This window comes from Olea europaea, unplaced genomic scaffold (assembly GCF_002742605.1).
Source record: "Olea europaea var. sylvestris unplaced genomic scaffold, O_europaea_v1 scaffold1805, whole genome shotgun sequence".
Lineage (NCBI taxonomy): Eukaryota > Viridiplantae > Streptophyta > Magnoliopsida > Lamiales > Oleaceae > Olea > Olea europaea.
The window spans coordinates 21406-46819 of NW_019235797.1; the positions used below are offsets into that span (position 1 = coordinate 21406).

The 25414-nt window shown below is 38.5% G+C and overlaps 1 pseudogene; it reads left to right on the top strand.

Annotated features, from left to right (window-relative positions):
- The first annotated feature begins 1201 nt into the window (after positions 1-1201).
- Positions 1202-17359, top strand: LOC111378355 (annotated as a pseudogene).
- Positions 17360-25414: the final 8055 nt, after the last annotated feature.

The window sequence follows — 25414 nt, forward strand, 5'->3', positions numbered from 1 at the left end:
CTACTCAATTCAACTATTGAGTCAATACATGGACAAGCTCGGAGTGCCACATCTTCATGCAGCACACAAGGTCTTAAGATATCTTAAAAGAGCACCAGGTCAAGGCCTATTTTATCCCTCTACATCTGATCTCCAGCTGAAGGGTTATTTAGATTCAGATTGGGGAGCCTGTCCAGATATTAGAAAATCTGTGACTGGTTATTGTGTTTTCATAGGATCATCACAAGTATCATGGAAGTCAAAGAAGCAAAATGTGGTTTCAAGATCATCCTTTGAAGCTGAATACAGAGCAATGGCACAAGTGAGTTATGAGCTAACATGGATGAGATTCTATTTAGGGATCTACAGATTGAACATAACCAGGCAGCAAAGTTATACTGTGATAACAAGTATGCCATTTAATTGCCACAAATCCCATTTTTCATGAAAGAACCAAGCACATAGAGATCGATTGTCATCTTATTCAAGATAAGATACAAAATGGGAGCATTACTACTGAGTATATTCACACTGGTTCTCAAGTGGCAGACATGTTAACCAAGGCCTTGAATTCTTCAAGTCTTTACTCACACATGAACAAGATGGGAGTAGTTGACATCTACTCTCCATCTTGCGGGGGGCTATTAAATGGCGAAGAACAACATAGACAGTAGGCAAGTGATCTGTCCATACAGTCACGAGCTCAAATGATATCAGCATCCAAAAAAGATCCAACAAGGAGAAGAATCTAGAAGCAAAGAAGTCTAGAAGCTTTGGATTACCAGCATTCTGTTATGCACATGCCTTTGCCATCGTTTCTGTTTTCTGATTGTAACAATTTCTTATTTTTTCTTTTTCTTTCTCTTATACAACATTGCAAAGTTGTGTGTGTGTGTGTGTGTGTGTGTTGCAAGACTCTTCAGAAAATAAGCAAGAAAATACACAGAAATTATTCTGCTAACATCTTCTTATTTGTTCTCATTTTCTATAGAAAGGGAGAAGAAATGAATATAAATCAATGGCAGAAAAGAAAGAACGGTTCTTACTCTCTCACTTGCCTCCATTATTTCCCTCCCTCTTTCTCTCTCTAAATTTCTCTCAAACCCAGACCTCAGTTGGGGTTCCGATCGTCTTCTCAACCGACGCCAGATCAGATACAAACTAAAATGATCAAAATTCCTGATCGTCTTCTCAACCGGCGCCAGATCAAATACGAACTAAAATGATCAACATTTCGTACCTCACTGCCTTGACCACCCTCTTCAAATACAGCCTCCTCTTCGTCTGCGACCAATTACACGACTTTTTCCATAAAATAACTGATTTGTGGTCCCACAACAAGCTTCAGGTAACCGTATTAATCATAAGAAGTTATACCTTTTTTATATGCACATTTGTATCGGTATTTATGTGGTAACTATATCCTAAATAGTGCATATATAGGTATACATTTAGATACTCCGTACCCGTGCGTATACGGATATATCCATGTGTCACGTGACTCGTGCAAGTTGGTTAAGTTGAAAAGCTATCGATGCCCATAGCAATCTTCAGGTAATTATATCCAACACAATACATTTATAGGTATAAATATACGGACATGTATGTATACTATAGATGTAATTTGGTTTGATTCAAATATTCTCGTGGTTTTTGTTATGGAAGGGTTATGCGTCGATCTTTTTGGGGCTTGAGGATTTCTACATTCGGCGATTGAATCTAAGGATTCAGGTTTTATTTTTAAACTGTGACTTGCATTTTTGTTTTTGGATTTTTCTTGTTTATGTGGATGAATTTGGTAATAATGTACGTGTAATTCTGTTTTTTCTTATTATAGTGGCACTTTATATATTACAGTTGAATTTGTTAGAATTGGATTTTTCAGATGTGGCTAGTGACTAGTCAGAAATGTAGCTTGTCAACTACAGTTTGTGTAATTTGAAGGGATAATGTGAAAAGAAGAAAGAGGTAAAAGTAGTTATTTTTCTTTTAGGAAGGCAAAGTTGAATATTATATTTATAGTGGTCGAAAGGAAATGCAAGATTTTCTACATAAAATTGGAAGATTTAGATCAATTTGAGTTTCGTGTTGATTTAAATCTCTTGGCGTTTCGATTCATTTTCAAGTATATTGTTAGAGTAGTACCATGTGATGGACAAAGATCAGGACGTGATCTAGTACGGATAAATTATATATAAAAGAGCATGATTGACATTGCTTGCTATTGAATTCCTAAGTGGGATTTGCACATAATCTGGGCAATAATTAGCACAATTTTTCGAAGCACCTTGATGCAGATGCTCAGACATTTTGTTTTTGATTTATTCCCCCTCCCTCCCTTTAGGCACCCGATTAGTTCACAGGTTATTCATTAGAAAAAAATGCCAAATTTAATGACTTTTTTTACTATGCATTGAACTGTAAGTTCCCTTGCTGCATAGGTATATTTGCAGCATTCACATTTTTAATGCCCACTTAATTCGTAGGATTGCTTTAACCGACCAATATCAAGCCCTCCTGATTCTTGGTTTGATGTGGTGGAGCGTATTTCCAATGACTACAATAAAACACTAAAATGAGAATTTTTGTTCAAAGTCGCAACTAATTTTTTGTAAATGTTTTCACTTTATGCTAGGGCTTTCTGTTGTCGTTTACTGAATTTTATTGGCACCTGAATCTTATTATGGGCCTATGCATGCGAAGAGTAAGTAACTAAATCAAGTAATGTTTCTAACTTACAATCAAGGTTTCAACTTTCAACTTAATTTCCAAACAGTTCATAATATTCTCCTAACTCAGTGGTATCTCATGCAGGCGAACTACAAAAGTTAGCAGGTGCCTCAACCTGGGATCATATAATTATCTAGGGTTTGCTTCAGTAGATGAACACTGCACATCACATGTAATAGAGTCCTTGAAGAGATTTTCTCCAAGCATCTGCAGTACAAGGGTGGATAGAGGTAAACAACTTGTAACTGAAGGAGGGAGTATCAATTTAGTAGTCCAGTAATGTAATTGAAGTTCTTTATCAATTATCACTTTGTCGACTAAAAATTTGAATTTTGACCTTGCTTTCCTCTGAGAAAGAAATTAGATATTATCATTAGTGTAGGAATTGGTTCAAATAATTAACCAAAAATTGGAAAATGAAAATGTGTATAAAAGTGAAAAATGAATAGATGTGACTACGTGTCAACTTCGACCAAATGTTCGGACTTGATCCGATGGTCAAATTATAAAAGTAAATAAATTAACTTATTCTACTCGTCGAGTAGATCGTCTTGATATATTTGGAATCTTGAAACCAATTCTGGATGAATGAGAAATTGCGGACCAAAGTTGGAAGAAATTAAGTGTTGCAACTTTTCGAAAAGATGCAGGTTTTGGCCAAGTGTTGCAACTTTTCGAAAGAATGCATGTTTTGGCTTACACTACTTCATCCACACCGTTTCTACATCTATAAATAGGACCATATGAACATGATTTTGGGTACACCAATTCCATTGAGCATTCATTCTCTTATTGCAATTCTCTCATTTCTAATTCCATAGCATTTTCATGCATTTCCTTTGTAGAGGGAAAATTCTGTCAAAAGTTTGTCAGTTTCTTGTGGTTTGAAGTACTGCTCTCACAAGTTATGAATCCATTGTATCTTGGAAAACAAGTGTCATTCACCGTGAGCACCGTAGCGGGGCAATTTGTCTTAAGGAAAGAAATAACGTCTCGCCTTGGATTATTTTCTATTTCTACTCCTTAATCCTTGTTTTGCGTAATCGTTATACCGAAACTCTGCCCAAATTTCCATTCATATAAATTGTGTTTCGATCATGCTCTTACAAGTTAAAACTGGTTAAACGAGTATATCAAAAACCAACCCTTACATAGCCCCTTTTTATAAGTCATCTCCAATAAACTTATGACAAATTTTTATGTCTTTGTGGTTGGTTGTGGACAACCATTACTTTGTTTGAATAGTGCTTTGTGTACTATTCCTCCATCGATATTATCATCATTTTGTTGAACTTCTATTTGTTTAACAGAAATGACTACTATCAGGATTTCATTAAGTCAAAAATGGTTCCAATAATTTGGTACCACCCGTGGCCATACCGTTGCATAATACTATTATCCCACATGGAGAAAAGCTGGAAAAATTTGCAGGAGTAGACTTCAAGAGGTGGCAACAAAAGATATTTTATCTCACCACTCTTAATTTAGTTAAATTTCTAAAGGAAATGGCACCGGATGTACAAGAAGGGGTAAATAATCGTAAATCGATTATTCCTTTGGATGCATGGAAACACTCGAACTTCCTATGCAAGAACTATATCCTAAACAGATTGGATCATACACTATATGGGATGTATAGTTCAAAGGAATCAGCCAAGGAATTATAAGATTCTTTGGAGACAAAGTACAAGACCGAGGATGTCGGAACAAAGAAGTTCATTTTCGACAAATTTTTGGACTACAAGATGGTGGATTCCAAAACAGTGATTAGCTAAGTGCAAGAGATTCAAGTCTTGTTGCACGACATCCATGTCAAGAAAATGGAATTGAGTGAATCATTCCAAATGGCTGCCCTTATTGAGAAACCCCCTCCTATGTGGAGAGATTTCAAAAATTACCTCAAGCACAAACGTAAGGAAATGAATTTGAAAGAATTGATTGTGCGCTTGAGGATTGAAGAGGACAATCGAAAAATCGAACGAAGGCTGGTTGATCAAGATGGTGCAAATTTTGTTGAAATGGAACCAAAGGCAATAAATAAGAAACGAAAGGCTCCTAATTATGCACTGCGAAGAGACAATTCCAAGAAGGCTAAGAAGTTCAAAGGAAATTGTTACAACTATGGAAAGGTTGGACATCGTTCAGGTGAATGTCAAAAGTCACAGAAGAATGCTCAAGCCCACATGGTTGCAAATAACACTTTATTCGATGGATTGCAAGAAATGAGTTTATCTGCAGTAGTCTCCGAATGCAACATGATTGGAAATACTAGGGAATGGTGGATTGACATCGGCGCTACCTGCCATGTGTGTGGGACAAGGCAATGTTCTCCAATTATCAAGAATTGAATGGGGAACAACTATACATGAAAAATTTTGCAAGTTCCAAAGTTGAAGGACAAGGTAAAGGCACTTTGAAGATGACATTCGGGAAAGAACTCGTCCTCAACAATGTCCTACATGTGCCGAATATACGAAAGAATTTAGTGTCCGGGTCTCTACTTAGCAAGAATGGTTTTAAACTTGTATTTGTATCCAATAAATTTGTGTTGTCTAAGAATGAGATGTATGTAGGGAAATGATACATGTATGATGGAATGTTCAAGTTGAACGTTCTTACAATTGTACCGAGCAAGTCGTTATGAATAAAACTATAAATTCTGTTTACTTGCTTGAGCCTTCATGTTTGTGGCATAGTCGATTAGGACATGTGAATTATAAATTGTTGCGCAAACTAATGAATCAAAGTTTAATTTCGACGCATAAAATCAATCCTAATCATAAATGTGAAATATGTGTTGAAGCAAAATTGACTAAAACATCGTTCCATTCAATACAAAGGAACACAACCCCTCTTGAATTGATCCATAGCGATATATGCGATCTAAAATTTGTACAAACTCGAGGTGGTAAGAAATACTTTGTGACATTTATTGATTCTTTTGAGAAGTAAAGATGAAGCCTTAGATGCAACAAAACCTATTAGGCTGAAGTTGAAACACAACTTGAAAAATGAATAAAGAATATTCGTAGTGATAGAGGATGTGAATATGAAGCACCTTTTGAAAACTTTTGTTCTGAACATGAAATTGTTCATCAAACGACGACACCTTACTCTCCTAAATCAAATGGCATTGCAGAACACAAAAATTGAACACTTAAAGAAATGATGAATATCATGTTAATAAGTTCGGGTTTATCACAGAACATGTGAGGGAGGCTATTTTAACGGCAAAGAGTGTTCTTAATAAAATACATCTTAAGAAAATGAAAGAGATATCATTTGAACTATGGAAAGACCATCCTCCATCCTACCAATACTTGAAAGTGTGGGGGTGTTTGGTTAAGGTTGAGATACCTAAGCCTAAACAAGTATTGGTAGGATAGATTGCATATTTATTGGATACGCTAATAATAGTTGTGCATATCGATTTCTTGTACACAAATCCAAAATACAAGATATCCACGGAAGGACCATAATTGAATCAAGGAATGCGACATTCTTTGAAAATATTTTTCCTTACAAAGATAAGGAAAATACGAGTTATAACAAGAGAATATATGAAACTAAAGACTTTCGATGAAGCAATGTCTACACTGGAAGCACCACATTGAAAAGAAGCTATTAATAATGAGATAGATTCTATAATGCAAAACCACACATGGAAGTTGGTTGATTTACCTCCCGATAACAAGCCTTTAGAATGCAAATGGGTATTCAAAAAGAAATTGAAACCTGACGGATCCATTGATAAATATAAGGCTAGATTGGTTGCTAAAGGATATAGACAAAAAGAAGGACTTGACTTCTTTGATACCTACTCACCCGTAACTAGAATCACGTCGATAAGGCTGTTAATTGCAATTGCGGCAATACACGATCTTTAGATTCATCAAATGGATGTAAAAACAGCATTCCTAAATGGTGAGTTAGAAGAGGAGATTTACATGGAGCAATCTGAACACAAAGTGTGTAAACTTGTTAAATCCTTGTATGGATTAAAACAGATTCCTAAACAATGGCTCCAAAAGTTTGACAAAACGATGTTGTCAAATGGATTCAAAATCAATGAATGTGACAAATGTGTATATATTAAACATACACCGAATGCCTATGTCATTGTATGTCTATATATGGACGACGTGTTAATAATGAGCAATAGTCACGAAATGTTGCTTAACACAAAAAAGATGCTAACAAAATATTTCGATATGAAAGATATAGGTGTGGTAGATGTAATTCTAGGGATTAAAATCTCTAGAACGCAAGATGAAATTGTACTTTCACAATCTCACTACATAGAAAAAGTAATTAAGAAGTTTGATGTGTTTGAGGAAAGTCCTGCGAGAACTCCTATTAATTCGAGTATGCACTTAGTCAAGAATATGGGAGAAAGTTTATCACAACTAAGGTATTCACAAGTAAGTGGCAGTCTTATGTATATTACAAACTGCACTCGACCGGATATTGCATTTACGGTGAATAAACTCAGTAGATTTACAAGTAATCCAAACCGTAATCATTTGAAGGCTTTGATGAGGGTTTTAAGGTATTTGAAGTATACCTTAGCCTATGGATTACACTTCACAAAATATCATGCGGTACTAGAAGGATATTGTGATGCGAATTGGATATCTGATATGAAGGATTCCAAGTCCACTAGTGGTTATGTATTCACCATTGGTGGAGCTGCTGTATCATGAAAATCAACAAAGCAAACATGCATAGCTTGATCAACGATGAAATCTGAGTTTATTGCTTTGGACAAAGCTGGAGAAGAAGCAGAATGGCTTCTAAATTTCTTAGAAGATGTTCCATGTTGGCCTAAGCCAGTACCTGCGATAAGTATATATTGTGATAGTCAATCAGCAATTGGAAGGGCTCGAAACTGCATGTATAATGGTAAGTCTAGACATATTCATCGTAGACACGACACCATTAAGCAGCTGATCTCAAATGACGTTATCTCCATAGATCATGTGAAATCAAAGGAGAATATTGCGGATCCACTTACGAAAAGCTTGCCTAGAGATCAAGTGTGTTGCCTATCAAGAGGAATGAGATTAAAGCCTACTACGTAAGAGTTTCTGCAATGGTAACCCTACCTTGTTGACTGGAGATCCCAAGATCTTAGTTCAAAGGGACAAGTAAATTGTGAAAATTCCATGAAGCACTTAGGAAATTAGAATTCCTAACTCATTCCTATGTACTAAAGTGCTTTCTGCAGAGTGGATAGAGGCTAAGATTATCTTTTAATGATTCCTATATCTTGAATAAGTCAAGTGGAGTAGGGTAGAATACTCTTAATAGGAGGTCACCTATGTAAGTATGAAGTGGAGCCACTTCGATAAGAATTGTTTAAGGCTTGAATTTTCTAAACACTTATGAAACTAAGAAGGGTTCAGGGCCAAAATGAACCATGTCATGAGAACTAAGTACAAAATAGGGAAGATATCTATGTGAGTATTGTTGTCTTGACTTACACCAAAGGCTGAGTGGTTCAAGACCTATGATTCATCAATTGGTTTAAATAATTAACCAAAAATTGAAAAATGAAAAGGTATGTAAAAGTGGACGTGTCAACTTTGACCAACTATTTGGACTTGATTCGATGGTCAAATTACAAAAGTAAATAGATCAACTTATTCTACTTGTTGAGTAGATCGTCGTGATATATTTGGAATCTCAAAACCAATTTCGGATGAATGAGAAATTACGGACCAAAGTTAGAAGAAATGAAGTATTGCAACTTTTTGAAAGGATGCAGGTTTTGGCTAAGTGTTGCAACATTTTGAAAGGATGCAGGTTTTGGCCCACACTACTTCATTTGCACCCTTTCTACATCTATAAATAGAAACATATAGACATGATTTTGGGTACACCAATTGCATTGAGCATTCATTCTCCTCTTGCAATTATCTTATTTCTAATTCCATAGCATTTTCATGTATTTCCTTTGTAGAGGGGAAATTCTGTCAAAAGTTCGTCGGTTTCTTGTGGTTTGAAGTGCTGTTACCACAAGTTGTGAATCCATTGTATCTTGAGAGACACGTGTCATTCACCGTGAGCACCGTAGCGGGACAATTTGTCTTAAGGAAATAAATAATGTCTCGTCTTGGATTATTCTATATTTCTACTCCTTCTTAATCCTTGTTTTACGTAATCGTTATACCGAAACTCTGTCCAAATTTCCATTCATATAAATTATGTTTCGATCACACTCTTGCAGATTAAAACTGGTCAAACAAATATATCAAAAACCAACCCTTACATAGCCCTTTTTATAAGTCGTCTCCAACAATTAGTTGATTGTGTTGTTACACGTTTATAGGGATCTTTTGGTGTATTTGCTCTTTTTTCAATCATTTTTAGATCTAAAATAAATTATATGTCTATGAAAACTTGTGATAGCTCCTCATGTTTGACAATGTTACAAGAGAACTCTGATTTTGGTTTCATCAGAGTTATGGGGTTCTGTATGCTGCATTTTTAAAATTTCATATCATTTTTTTAGGAACTTATGACGTTCTTGAAGTGCACCTGCCCAACTCATCTTTATGCTACATCAATATCTCCTCCATCTGCTCAACAAATTATATCTTCCATTAAGGTCATTCTTGGAGAAGATGGTACTAAAAGAGGTGGGAGTTTTTCTCCGCCATACCATTAAAGATTGTCATACCGACCAAAAGTATTTACTGACAGGTATACAGTGGGGCGGATCCAGCACCTGGCGAGCTAGTGCGGCCGTCCGTGCTGGATCTGTTGAAAAGAAAGATTAATGAACAATTGTTGTTCAATATATATATATATGTTATTATGAAAATTTAGCGAAATAGCGTGCAGAGCAGGTGGACGGGTAGCGCTTTTCCATGTTATTAAACACAGGTTCGAGTTCTTTTAACAACACTCTTCTTTTCAATTTTTAAAATCGTAAATAATAACTAAATATTAATTAATAATTGTACCGACATTCAACAAAAGGGAATGAAGCTCAAGTGGCAGAAAGGTCACTTTATATGTTAGAGGTATGGGGGTCAATTCCATGTAATCCCACTTTTTTGTTTAGTTTTTTAATACAATAAATAAAGACTAAACAATTATATATTTTTAGTTTTCATTTTTCAAATAATTTCTTTAAAAATTTATTGACTCAAATTATTACTTCATAATTTATATACTTTTATTGTTATGTTTTATCAATTTATTTTATAAAATTAAATTTGGACAATTTATGTATTGCTTTTTATTCTTTTAAGAGTTCAAAAAATATTTTTTTCTTTTGAAATTAAAAATTATTCTAATTCTAAAAATCATTACTTTCAAAATTTTGCATAACCTTCGCCTAAGCTCGAACTTGTCTTTACCGTTTAATCATGCTTTATGTATAAATTTCATCTTATCTCGCTTAAGTTAGTAAAAATTTTGAAACTTGATCATAAATATGATTTTGAAATATATTTTATCATTGTTTTGGGTTGTACTGGATTATATTTTTAAATGTATATGACTTTTACATTTTAGTGTATTTCTACATTGATAGAAATTTTTTTAGTATTATTTAATTAAATATTAATAAATAATTTTACTATTGCAGTCGTCAAAATTCAGCGGCCGCCCTAGCTGACTTAACATCCTGGATCCGCCACTGGGTATACTGATTTTTGGTACAGGGGCTCAGAAACTAGAAAGAATTCGTGAGAACGGCAATTTTTTCCGAGCTAAATTGCAGAAAATGGGTTTTGAGTTTCTAGGGGACAATGATTCCCCTGTAATGCCCATCATGCTCTACATTCCGTAAAAAATTCCTGCTTTTTCACGGGAGTGTCTCAAACGGAATGTAAGCATTTTTAGTTTTTGCCCTCTTTGGTCACCCATCCTTAGTTTTGTTCCCACCTGATATCCCACTTCCAACTCTGTGCAAAGCTTCCTGCTCGGTTGCTTCTTTCAATTTTTTTCTCCAATATTGCTTTCATTTGTCACGACTCATTTTGCTGCTTAGGTTGCTTTTGTGACGGTTGCTTTTCCAGCTACCCTTTTACTGTTATTTTGGTGTTTGTAAGTGTATGAAGCTAATTCTTTGGTGTAAGGTCAGTGAGCACTATATTGTGCTAGTATATATAACACACGGAATGAAGATGCAGATTGGCATATTGTGTTGGAAAAAATAATTAGTTGCAGTAATGTTCAGAACTATAAAATCCAAAAATATAAAACTTATCGTCCGATCGAGTCTCGTGACAGCACGATGTCCTAAAGTGAAATTGCCCGTCAATAATTGCTGCGACCTCCGTGGACAATCACTCCCAGGATACAACGATCATGAACCACTTGTGCAGCAATCACGAATGATTTTTTCAGAACTCTCAATTGTACCCCAGAATATATGTAAAAGCCCGAATATAAGAAATTTAGAATATGAAAATGAAGGATCGATACAAGAGGATTTTTCTATTTTCTTTTTTGTGTGTATTTTTTCCGAAACGAGATATGGATTTATATAGGCAGGATGGAAATAATAGTCTTCACCATGATCAGAGATTAATTCAGAATTTTAATGACTGAGTAGTGGGTATTTTAATGACTGTTAGTGGGTTGTTACAAAAATAAACAGTCAAAAAATACTGGCTAGTTTTACCCATTAAATAATAATAAAAAATCATTTATTTTAGTCAAGGAAGTAGCCTAAGAGCTGAAGGCCCCAATCAAAATATTTTAATATCTGCATGTGGAGTGACTCGAACCCCTGACGTCCCACACAGATGCCACATTTCCCACCACTTCGGCACTTTATCTAATTTGATTATTTCTTTCACATTTTATATTTATACCATAAATATATAACAATCCCCCACAAGAAGAAATAAGATAGATGAAAATATTACTCTGGAGTATGGTAGAAATCATGCAGGCTTAGGTGTCTATCGACTTGAACCTTGGCTTTGTATATTCTATCGAGCTTACTAACTATAGAGTGAACTATGTTTTGAACTCTACAATTATAGTTGCAAACTAAGACAATAGAACACACACATGATTTCTAGAACAGTCATTGAGTTCTCGCGGTTGTGTTCATTTCGATCGTAAACTTTCCCAGTTTCTTTGAGTGCTCTAGAGAATTCGCCTCGAAGCGGCCCACTTCCACACTCAAATAGGTGCTACTATCAAGGGTGCATTGTATTTAAACACCCCCACTGAATATCAGTTATAGTAAGCATTAAGACTATTAGCTCATCCTCTAATCAATACAGTTGGTACTACGCATCATAGGGAGGGGTTTGGAATAAATCCAATATAGTACCCCCATAGACCTCTCCAATAACTTTGTTGTCCTATTGAACTTTGACCATGGTATCTCCAATTGCAAGGTTGGGTTTCCATTATAGATTATCTAATAAATAATAGGCTTTAGCCCCATCCCCCTCGATGTTTGTTAAATTAGCTCTCTAGTCAATCCTTTGGTTAATGGGTCAGCAATGTTATCACTTGACTTCACATAGTCAATAGCTATAATCCCATCCTTAAGCAGCTGACGCATAGTATTGTACCTCTTACGAATATATCTAGACTTTTCATTGTAGGATGAATTTTGAGCTCTTGAGATAGCTGCTTGACTGTCACAATGTATTGAAATAGTTGGAAATGGTTTAGACCACAAAGGAACATCCATAAGAAAATTCCTTAACCATTCAGCCTCCTCACCTGCCTTATTTAAAGTTATGAACTCAGATTCCATAGTAGATCTAGCAATGCAGGTTTGCTTAGTGGATTTCCAGGAGACAACACCGCCTGCTAATGTAAATACATATCCACTTGTAGATTTACTTTCATTGGTATCGGAAATCCAATTAGCATCACAATATCCCTCAAGTATAACAGGGAATTTGGTATATTGTATTCCCCAATCTGGAGTGTATCTCAAATACCTCAAGACTCGAATGAGAGCATCCCAATGTTCATTGTTAGGATTACTAGTATACTTGCTAAGTCTACCGACAGCATATGCTATATCAGGTCTTGTACAGTTCATGAGATATATGAGACTGCCGATTTCTTTAGCATACTCTAAAGCGGAAACACTAGGACCTTAATGTTTTCTCAAATGACGGCTTGCATCATAAGGTGTTTTAGTAGAAATACAGTGTATTGATTAAACTTCTTAAGTACCTTTTCTACATAATGTGATTGGGTCAAAATAATTCCTCCAGAATGTTTTACTATTTTGATTCCTAGAATAACATCAGCAACACCCAAATCTTTCATTTTAAAGTGCTTATTCAGAAACTGTTTAGTTTTATTAACCACATCTAAACTAGTTCCCATAATCAGCATATCATGAACATATAAGCAAATTATCACACCACAATTATTTTCAAATTTGCTATATATGCATTTATCTGCTTCATTTATCACATAACCACTTGATGTCAAAACTGTATCAAATTTTTCGTGTCATTGCTTAGGAGCTTGTTTAAACCCATAAAGGGATTTTTTAAGTTTACATACTTAATCCTCAAAGCCTTCTACAACAAATCCTTCAGGCTGATCCATACAAATCTCTTCTTCTAAGTCTCCATTTAAAAATGCAGTATTGACATCCATTTGATGTATAATAAGATTATACAGCGAGGCAATTGCAATTAACATCCTAATAGAGGTAATCCTAGCAACGGGAGAATAAGTATCAAAGAAGTCAACTCCTTTTTGTTTATAGCCTTTAGCTACAAGTCTTTCTTTATACTTATCAATTGAACCATCAGGTTTAAGTTTTTTCTAAAACAACCATCTACACCCAATAGTCTTGCATCCTTGAGGTAAGTCCACTAACTCCCAAGTATTATTAGACACAATTGAAGCATATTCACTATTTACAGATTCCTTCCAAAATATAGAATCTGGTGAAAACATAGTTTCACCAAAAGTACTAGGATCATCTTCGACTAAGTAGGTTATAAAGTCAGGATCGAAAGAAGTAGTGGTCCTAGGTCTTTTGCTTCTCTTAATTTCAGCTTCTTCTAATTCAGATGGCTCCTCTCTAACACTAGGAGGAATACTAAAAGAACTGCTTGATCCTTCAGACTTTTCTTTAAACGAAAATCTATTTTCAACAAATTCAACATCTCTAATTTCAAATATTGTGTTCTTTTCAAATTATTTTTAGAGTCAATGACTAAAAATCTGTAGGCAATACTATGAAAAACATAGCCTATAAAAACACAATCAACAGTTTTCGGACCAAGTTTAGTTCTCTTAGGTGCTAGAATAGAAGTTTTAGCTAAACACCCCCACACTTTAAGATATTTATATGAAGGTGTTTTGCCCTTCCACATTTCATAAGGAGACTTATTATTTTTCTTACTAGGAATTCTGTTAAGAATATAACATGCAGTAAGAAGTGCTTCCCCCCACATGTTAAAAGGTAATCCAGAAGAGCTTAGCATTGATATGACCATATCCTTAAGGGTTCGATTTTTTCCTTTCAGCTACACCATTAGATTGGGGAGAATAAGATGGAGTAGTCTCATTAATAATACCATTCTCAACACAAAATTTATCAAAATTTCCTGTATATTCTCCTCCCCTATCAGATCTTAAAACTTTAATAGTTTTGTCTAGCTGATCTTCTACTTCAATTTTATAGGAAATAAATTTTGAATAGCTTTCATCCTTACTCTTAAGTAGATAAATATAACAATATCGAGAATAATCATCAATGAAAGTTAAGAAATATTTATTTCCACCACGAGTAACATATCATTTTAAGTCACATAAATCAGAATGTATCAAACTTAAGGCCGAAGTAGTCCTACCAACACGAGGAAATGGTTTTCTAGAATATTTAGATTCAACACACGTTTCACATTTTGAATTTGGACAATTATCGATTTTGGGAATGTTTCCCAAAGTCATTATTTTTTTAATAGAAGTTTTATTAACGTGTCCAAGTCTAGCATGTCACAAATCATAAGAATCCAACAAGTAAACGGAAGAGCTAGATGCTTTATTATTAATCACAGAGACATTGAGTTTAAACAGACTCTCATCTGTATACCCTTTCCCAACAAAGGAACCACCCTTAGACAGTACAACTTGACCACTTTCAAATGCAATCTTAAAACTCTTTTTGACTAAGATAGATCCAGACACTAGATTTTTCCTAATATCAGGTACATAAAGGACATCCTTCAAAGTAAGGATATTTCCAGAAGTAAATCTAAGCGTTACAGTTCCTTTCCCCTCGATTTTGGAGGAGGAAGCATTCCCCAAGAATAGATATTCTCCATCACTAGCGGGAGTGAATGAAGAAATGCACCTCTCGTGCAGCAAATATGCTTGGTAGCTCCAGAATCTACCCACCAGTCTGTCATGTTGCTTACTAAATTCGATTCTGTCACCATAGCAGAGAAATTCCCATCCTCTACCACATGTGTCTGATGCTTCACAGCTTTTCCTTTCCTATTTCTGCAATTCTTTGCAAGGTGACCTGGTTTACCACAAACAAAACAGTCACCAAAAATTTTATTTTTAAACTGGGGCTTAAACTGATTGTTCTTTCCTACAAATTGTTTTCCCTTGTTTCTGCCTTTAAAATTCTGACCCCTTGTAAAATTTCCAATTAGTTTCTTAGTCCCAAAACTTTCTTCAATAAGATTAGTCTTGGTATCAAAGTCTAGCATTTCTTTACGTTCTATCATTCTATTGTCCTCCTCGATTCTAATCCTGATAATCAGATCCTCTAAGGATATTTTTTTTCTCTTATGCTTCAAACTATTTTTATACTCTTTCCAAGAAGGTGGCAATTTTTCAATTATAGCTGATACTTGAAAGCCCTCACAGATTCTATATCCTTCAGCAATAATTTTGTGAATTATAATCTGCAATTTTTCAATCACTCCCAGGATACAATAATCGTAAACCACTTGTGCAGCAATCACGAATGATTTTTCTAGGACTCTCAATCGTACTCCAGAATATATGTAAAAATCCGAGTATAAGAAATTCAGAATATGAAAATGAATTATTGATACAAGAGGATTTTTCTATTTTCTTTTTTTTTGTGTATTTTTCCCAAAACGATATATGGATTTATATAGGCAGGATGGAAGTAACAATCTTCACCATGATTAGAGATTAATTCAGAATTTTAATGACTGTTTGTGGGTTGTTACAAAAATAAACAGTCAAAAAATACTGGCTAGTTTTACCCATTAAATAAAAAAAAATCATTTATTTTAATCAAGAAAGAAGCCCAAGAATCCAAGGCCCCAAGACAGACATTTTAATATCTGCGTGGGGAGTGACTCGAACCCCTGACATCCCACACAGATGCCACATTTTCCACCACTTTGGCACTTTATCTAATTTGATTATTTCTTTCACATTTTATATTTATACCATAAATATATAACATATTGGCCTGGTTTATTTATCTGCGAACGCATGTTTTAAGGTGTGTAGTATCTCTAATTTGTCAATAGAATTTGCAATTGTCCCAGGTTATCATCACAGTTGGCGATCTAATTAGCATCAAATACTTCCCTGTTGAGCCTGAAAAACAGAAAAGCCGAGTCAAGTTCGAGTAAGGAGATATTTATTTTAGTGAAGACTTCACGTCTACAAAAGGAGGTTCGGAGTAGGTGGTATTTTATTTGTTGTGAATAGAAATTTATTTATCTTTTTTACTGCAAAATATTCATTTTGTATGTAAAACATTTTTGTTTCTCAGCATAAATTCATCATCGTTGGTCGTAACTGAAATTGATCAGTGTCGCTAAGATTTACAGGTTTTCCTTTCACTCGGAACGTATTTTCACGGGAGTGTCTCAAACGGAATGTAAGCATTTTTAGTTTTTGCCCTCTCTGGTCTCCCATCCTTAGTTTTGTTCCCACCTGATATCCCACTTCCAACTCTGTGCAAAGCTTCCTGCTCAGTTGCTTCTTTCAATTTTTTCTCCAATTTGCTTTCATTTGTCACGACTCATTTTGCTGCTTAGGTTGCTGTTGTGATGGTTGCTTTTCCAGCTACCCCTTTACTGTTGGCACCTGCACGGCATGTGTTTTTGCTGCTCATTTGAGGAAACACCTTATTAAAGATTTGGAGGTTAGAACCTTTTTTTCTAGTTGTCAGTTTTCTCATTCCTTACTCTGCTCTTCTACCTTTCTATTCCTTAATCGCTTCAAATACTAATATGGGACCTGAGATGTGCCTGATCACCCTACCTTACGTCTTCCTCGTACAATGATGATGTAACTTCATCGGATTGCCTAACCACCACCTCGAATAGTTCCATCAGCATTTGATGCGTTAATTTTTTGATATTTCGGCCAACATGATGATGCTATACAAAGAAATTACATTCTTGAATTTGATGAGAAGATTAGCAACAAGTGGCAGAATAACTATATTTTGGTGTTTGTAAGCGTAATTCTTTGGTGTAAGGTCGGTGAGCACTATATTGTGCTAGTATATATAACACACGGAATGAAGATGCAGATTGGCATATTGGCCTGGTTTATTTATCTGCGAACGCATGTTTTAAGGTGTGTAATATCTCTAATTTGTCGATAAAATTTGCAATTGTCCCAGGTTATCAGCACAGTTGGCAATCTAATTGGCATCAAATACTTTCCTGCTGAGCCTGAAAAATAGAAAAGTCGAGTCAAGTTCGAGTAAGAAGATATTTATTTTAGTGAAAACTTCACGTCTACAAAAGGAGGTTAGGAGTAGGTGGTATTTTATTTGTTGTTGTGAATAGATTTTTTTTTTATTTTTTTTTACTGCAAAATATTCATTTTGTATGTAAAACATTTTTGTTTCTCACCATAAATTCGTCGCTGGTTGTAACTGAAATTGATCAGCGTCGCTAAGATTTTCAGGTTTTCCTTTCACTCGGAACGTATTTTCAATCATGATATTCTGCTCAAAATTTGCCACAACAGCTATTCAATACACTACATCAAGATGCGTCTCGTCTCGTGTATCTATTTGGAATGCAAATTGGACTGCCAAAAAATTAATATATCTCCTTACTAAACATTTGAAATTGAAGAAAACATTATTGTTAAGCTTTGGTAATAACATTACAGCTTTGTCGTACCGATTGCTGTGATGAAATATCCAAAGCACCAGTAAATTTGGTTACAAGTGTCAAATAAGGTTTTCAGAAGTTCTCGGCTTACCAAATGCCTCGACTGTGGTTCACTTACCAACTAAAGGATAATCACTACTCCCAGCCCTAACTAAAGCATATAAATGTCATAAACCAAATAGCATTCAAAAAGATCCACCAAACAAAAAGAAGCGCCTTACTGACAAAACTACAAGATATGCTAATGGTTGAAGACAATTACCCTATGAAAAGTGAAGCTTGATTTCTATCAAAACTTGCACGTCCGCAAAATTTGAAGTCCACAGTACTCTCCCAAGTCTTCTTAGAAGATATATTCCAGTGCCAATCCATCAAGAATATTCACGAAAACCCTTTTCCGAGCTTTTGAATGGAATGATACATTTTTCTCCTTGAACCAACTGCATTAATCCCCATATCCTTAAGAGCCTCCAGAGTTAACTGTTGACCCCAAAAAATGTTACCAACAAATGTCGGGCCCCCCCTCCGCGCACACATGAGCGAAAGTCCAACAGTTAAGACACGTGGACGGTCTAAAACGAACGGATCGAGAGTGTGGGAGTAGCTCAACGGCATGGGACGAGAACGTTCGGAATCAGGTGGGATGTTTGTTGACTGATTGTACAATAATTACCAATCGATGTTTGTAAACATGTGTCCAAATATGTATGAACTCGTTTGTGTTGCAAGATAATAAGAAAGAGAGAGTTGAGTGAAGTATGGTTTCTTGTATTGATTCTTGCATTAGCCTTTGTATGGGGTACATGGGGGAGTATTTATAGTGTCACAAGTTAGATCGTGACCTTTGGTTCGGGGTACACGTGGCCTCATCCAATTAATTTACATGTCAAATTGTAGGTATCAGCCGCACCTAGCCTACTATATATTTATTGATTGGCAGAGCCGCCTCTACTAGTGACAAGACTTAACATTACACTCATGACAAGTGTCCTATCAATCACTCAAGTAAGATCTTTGTGCAGAGGATCTCTTGGGAGAAGCGTCTATGGAAGATGCTGCTTTGTGATTCGGAGGCTGCTACCTCGGCTACAGAGCTTCGGCCAACAGGGTCTCGTCCACCTTCAAAGGGCCTCGGCATATGGACTTCAGAAGCTTCTCAAGAGGTAATGATAGATGGGCCTAGGTATATATGGGCCTAGGCTTCTGTGGACCTCGGTTTGTGGGCCTTGACTATGCAAATCACCTCGGCTTCAGTGCCACATGATTCGGCATGAGATAGCTGTGGGCCTCGATGGGTTGCCTAAGTGTGCAAACATGTAACAATAGTCCCCCAAATCCAAGTATAGTCATTTATGTAATACGAGAACTTTGATGAAGTAAGGCCAGCCAGTTAGGTTGAAAGAAATTTTTGTACCCCAAATAATAGTCTCCAAAGTCCAAGCATAGATATTTATATCATGGTTGGAGTTAGAAATGTGCCGTTGTGGAATAATGATGAAAATTCTTACGAAAAATGATGAAGCCGAGGTGGTTTGAGAACCAAACTTGTGAGGCTTGATGGCTGAATTGTGATAAGGAAGTTGAGGTGGTTGAGAACCCGAACCTGCGAGGCTTGTGGAGGCTGAATTCTGATGAGGCAACCGAGGTGGTTGAGAACCGAACCTACGAGGCTTGATAGCTGAATTGTGATGAGGAAGCTGAGGTGGTTGAGAACCCGAACCTACGAGGCTTGTGGAGGTTGAATTTTGATGAGGCAGCCGAGGTGGTTGAGAACCGAACCTGCGAGGTTTGATGGGTAAATTGTGATGAGGAAGCCGAGATGGTTGAGAACTCGAACCTGCGAGGCTTGATGGCTGAATTGTGATGAGGAAATCGAGGTGGTTGAGAACCGAACCTACGAGGTTTGTGGAAGCTAAATTTTGATGCTCATTAGTAATGATTGTTCCTCGACAGTTGTGCCAATGATTTGATGTTTTACCCATATTTTCGAGGAAAGGTAACTGGATCGTTCAATTTTCAAGGCATCTGCTGCCGTCAAATTAAAGTTGTAATTATGAGCACAACTGGAGCTTTTAGAAGCAGACGCATTTGGGGAGGTGCATGGAGGACACGCTTGAATCTGAAGCTTAGGTTTGAAAAATCGTTTGAATTCTACGCCTCGGATTTGGTTTAGAATGAAGGGTTCAAATTCAATGGGCTTTGATCAGACGGCTGGGGTTCGTCCTGGCCCTTTATAAAAGTTGAGAGACCCCCATTTTCTGGATTTTCAACATTTGCAATTTGATTTCTTTTTAAAAAGCTTAAGTTTTTCGGCGTACAAACAGTTGATTTTCTCGTTTTCCGGCGTTACTCTGTTCGCGTAGTCATTTCCCATAGGTATTTTCATAGAAAATCCCTTGCATTGAGTTCATCCTTTTCTGATATGGAGTCCACCTTGTGTAGGGGATTAGTAACTATTGCGTCATTTGGCGAGGGGACGAGTCACAGAGAGGACCCCGAGGTCGAGCAATATGCTATGACCGAGGACCCAGTAGATTACAGTGAGGAGTGGGGGGCGTCCAGAGTGCCTTCAAATATGACCTTGAAGAGGTTGGGGAGATTAGGGAGAGATATTGTGTACCTCATTATGTTGAAATGTTGGTGCCTGAGGCTCATGAGCACGCCTGCTATCCGAGGCCAGGATGCGGGGCGGTTAGTGAATACCTATTTAAGGCAGGTATGCGTCTTCCTCTGCACCCCTTCTTTAGGGCAATGCTGAGAAACTTTATGTTATCGCCGACCCAGGTTCTACCAAATTGGTGGAGCCAGTTGGTTGGCTCGTACTTCCTGTGGAAGGAAGTGTCACTTGGAGAGGACATACCTCTCCATGTCTTCATGACCCTGTTCTAGCCTAGGGTGATAGGTAAGGAGTCAAGGGGGTGGTATTACTTAACTCCTTGGGAGCTCACGCACCATTTGTGATGGGGCTGCCTTCTTTCATTAAGGGGTGGAAGGAATCGTGGTTCTGGGTGAGGGGCAGGTGGCAGGCAATGAAGGAGGACACAGCCTTGGCTTGCATAGTACCGACCTAGTACTACGAAACTCGTGAGTCTCCCAGCCGAAGTAGTTTACGTTCTGTATTCAAAATTTTATTTTTCTAACTGTTAGGCTTGCTATGCAAATAGTAGTACGAGGTTCGAGCTAAGCAAGGAGAAGTTTGAAGTGATAGAGGACATTTACAAGAGACCTCTGAAACTTCGGCACTTCGACCACCTTATTGACCGAAGCCGCTACTTCATTGATTTTGAATTGATGGCCTCCAAAGGTAAGAGGCTTGTATACTTGTGTATTTCTTGTTTTTTGTTTCGATGCTGACATACTGACCTGCTTTGCAGACAAGTTCAAGAGGAGGGAGTACCCAGCTCCGGACATGGCCTCTATCCTTAGGGTCACATCCAATGTGACGGTGAGGCCCCTAAAGCCGGGGTTAAATAGTGCAAAAGAGGTTCAGGGGAGGGTGGAGCGACTCTCCAAAGATAGTAGTTCGAGGGCTGCTGAGGAGGGGACCCCTCAGAGGTCGGAGAAGGCCAAAGAGCCTCGGAAAAAGGAGAAGGTCCCCGAAGAGCAGAAGAAAAGGAAGCTGGTGACGTAGGAAGTTCGGGACCTCTATGTCCCACGAAGGAAAAGAAGTCCCTCAGCCAAAGCTCCTGGAGGCCACCTTAAAAGCGGTGAAAATTGAAATGGTGCGGTGTGCAGAAGCTGAGGAGGCTGTTGCGAGGAGGGCTATTGAGAAGGCAGAGGTTGAAGCTGCCAAGCAGAGGCCCGCAATAGTGCAAGGGAAATCGCTGAACTTCCTTTTTGAGAGGGAGGAGGTCCTGGCCCCTGCGTTGGTAGAAGCTCTACCAGCCGAGATCTAAAGTGCTACGGAGAGCTTTTATAAATTCTGGACGGACCGATAGCAGTTGCACGCCTCTTTCTGGGACACGGTGGACTTGACAAGGGCTCTTGTGAGCTAAAGTGTGAGGACTTTTGGCCTCGCATTGGAGTGTAAGGAGGCCCTTACTGATTTCAGACGAGAACCCAATCCTCGGAGAAGAAGGTGGCCTTCCTCGCAGAGGAGCTGAAGAAGGCCAGGGCCGAGGTAGAGGAAGCGAGGGCCCAAAAAATCAAAGATGCGGCCAAGCTGGAGTCTACTTTGGCCAAGATTGAGGCCTTGAAGAAGGAGGTCTATAAGTCCCAGTGCGAGGTGGCTTCCCTTACCAAGACAGTGGAGGTCTCCAATGACCACCAAAAGATGACTGCCCTTGGAGAAGGCCAATCTGCAGCTGGCTAGGGCCCAGGATGCCTACAAATTCTTGGACGGCCAAATAAAGTGGTATGTGGATGAATTGGCCAAGGTAAAGGAAGAGGCAGTCAAAGACTACATTGCCAACTTCCACAACACTGAGGAGTACAAGAGCTTCAGCATCTACTGGAGAAATTATGCTTATGCCGAAATGATGGAGAGGGCTGAGGAACTCTTCCCAAATCAAGACCTGTCACAGTTGAGGTCGGAGCTTGTAGATGAAGTGCCTCGGACCCCAGCTGATGAAGCCATGGGGATAAAGTAGCGGATGCAGAAGAAATGAGTTCTGATGCTCAATCTGTGGAGGCTCCTGCTGCCGAGGTACCTCCACTATCATTCGAGGCTTAGGATAGTTTACTTTTCAATTAATTTCGATGTACCGGCCTCAAGCCCTCCTTTTGTAACTGATTGAAAATCAATATAATCTTTTTCATTCAATGTTGTTCTTCTTCCAAGTGCATTGGCCTCGTTAAGTAATTAAACTTAAGATTGATTGAAGAATTAAATAACCTTGACTTGATATCCCAACTCCAATCACTTAAGCAAGTAAATTATATTTAAGCTTAATATCTGTGACCTGAATAGATCTTAAGACTGGACCGTCTTTCAGCTGAAATGAGAACATTGCTATGTCTGATTGAAAAGGTAGTTGCGTGAAGCCCATAGTGGTTGAGCCTTGTGAATCAATGGGTAAAGAAGTTCGATCCTCGTTGAGGCTTCTCCCCTTGACTTTCAGCCTCGCCAAAGGGAGGCAAGTTGCGTGAGCCCCAGAGTTTAAGTGAGGTGGAAAAGAGATGGGATGCTGACCTCTCCTCCGAGGTGACGATGCTTCCCAACATGGTGGATGGTTCATCCATGTTGAGACTTCTCCCAGTGGCATTCAGCCTCACCAAAGGGAGGCAAGTGGCGTGCGCCTCGGAGTTCAAGCGAGGTGGCCCAGAGATGGCTTGACCTCTCATCCGAGGTGACGATGCTTTCCAACACGGTGGATGGTTCATCCATGTTGAGGCTTCTCCCAGTAGCGTTCAGCCTCGCCACAGGGAGGCAAGTGGTGTACGCCTTGGAGTTCAAGCGAGGTGGGCCAAAGATGGGACGCTGATCTCTCCTCCGAGGTGACGATGTAGTTCAACACTTGAATTTAATTATGGACAATTTTATTGAATCATGGAAATGTTACATGAGTTGGGAAAGATCGTCCAGCGAGGTAGTACATTCATTGATAATAGATTCGAAGGTACTCAATGTTCCATGGATGGGGTTGTGCCTTGTCGTCCATGTCTTCAATCCAGTATGTCCCAGGTCGGATCTCCTCCTTGATTCTATACGGGCCTTCCCAATTCGGATCCAAGGTATTGGTGTCTGGTTCCTTGGAGGAGAAGAAGACTCTCCTAAGGACCAGGTCGTTGATTCGAAATGACCTCTTCTTCACCTTTGAGTTGAAGTACTTCGTCATCTTTCTTTGATATGTGGCAAGCTTTAGCTGGGCATGATCTTTTCTTTCTTCAATGAAATCGAGGTCGCACCTCCGAAGCTCGTCGTTTGTTATTTCACTGAAGTGCAGACGTCGTGGAGATGGAAGTCCGACGTCGACGGGGCTCATCGGCTCAGTTCAGAATGCCATGAAGAAAGGTGTTTCCCCTGTAGGGGTTTTCGTAGTAGTTCGGATTACCCAAAGCACTTGTGGCAGCTCATCCACCCAGGCCCCTTTTGACACATCAAGCTTCCTTTTCAGGATGTGTTTGATGATCTTGTTCACAGCCTCAACCTGACCATTAGCTTGTGGATGGTGAGGTGTGGAGAAGTACTTCTTGATGCCAAGTTCTTTACATAAACTTCTAACCTTCTTGTTATCGAACTATTTACCATTCTCTGAGACGATTGAGTAGGAAATCCCGAATCGGCATATAATGTTCTTCCACAAGAACTTGGAAGTGTTTGCTTCTATAATTTTTGCTAGTGGTTCAGCCTCAACCCACTTCGTGAAGTAATCAATGGCCACAATTGCAAAGCTCGCACCTCCTCTGCCTTTCGGTAGAGGACCTATGAGGTCCACACCCCACTTCGAGAGGGGCTAGGAGCTCGAGACCGTGGTCAAATCTTGCGATGGTTATCTTTGGATAGGAGAGAATCATTGGAATTTATCACACTTTCTACAAACTGGAGGACGTCCTTTTTCAAGGCAGGCTAATAATACCCCTGTCTCAATATTTTTTGCGCCAAAGATAGACCTCTAGAGTGGTTGCCGCAAACTCCCTCGTGGACTTCCCTTAAGATGTAGGCAGTCTCTTCTCCTCCCACCCATCGAAGGAGTGGAGAGGAGAAGCTCATCTTGTAGAGTACATCATCAATGAAGAGGAAATGAGCTGAACTCCTCCTTAGCTTGTAAGCTTCATGCTTATTAGTGGGAAGTACCTGGTCCTTTAGGTAGGCTACAATGGGCTGCATCCAGGTAGGAGTCCCAGCCATCCACATCACATTGGGGGCCTCGGTTGATGGTGTGAGGAGGTGCTCTATTAGGACTACAGTGAGTAGTTCGGAGTCCTTGCTACTTGCAAGTTTGGAGAGTGCATCCGCATGTGCATTTTCAACGCCGGAGATCTGGATCAACTCAAATTTTTCAAAGGATGGGACGAGGTTCATCACCGTTTCCAAGTAGGAGGCCATGGTTTTGTCTCTGGCTGAGAAGTTATCGTTCACTTGGCTAACGACCAGCTGGGAGTCACTACTGATAAGTAGCCTCTTCACTTGCATTTCTTTTGCTAGTCTGAGGCCCGTAAGAAGTGCCTTATATTCTGCCACATTGTTGGTGGCCTTGAACTCAAACCTCACAGCTAAGTTCAGCTTGTGACCTTCCGGGCTGATGAGGACAACTCCGGCACCTAAGCCAGTGTTCCTAGCCGATCCATCCTCGAATAAGTTCCACGTAGGGGGCTCAGTATTTTCCATGATTTCATCCACCTCGGGTAAAATGGCAAATTCTGCCACAAAATCAGCCCAGGCTTGGCCCTTGATGGCCGCCCTAGCTTTGAACACGAAATCAAATTCACTTCGCTCCACCGCCCATTTCAATAATCTTCCTGAGGCATCGGACTTTTGAAGTACCTGCCTTAGGAGAAAGTTTGTTAGCACATGTATAGTGTGGGCTTGGAAATAGGGCCTCAATTTCCTAGAAGTCGTGATTAAGGCTAAAGCGAGCTTCTCCATATCGGGGATGACGAGTTTCCAACGATAGGAGTGCTTTACTTGTATAGGAGTTAGGTGGTCCCTTCTTCTAGGATTAGAACCGCACTGA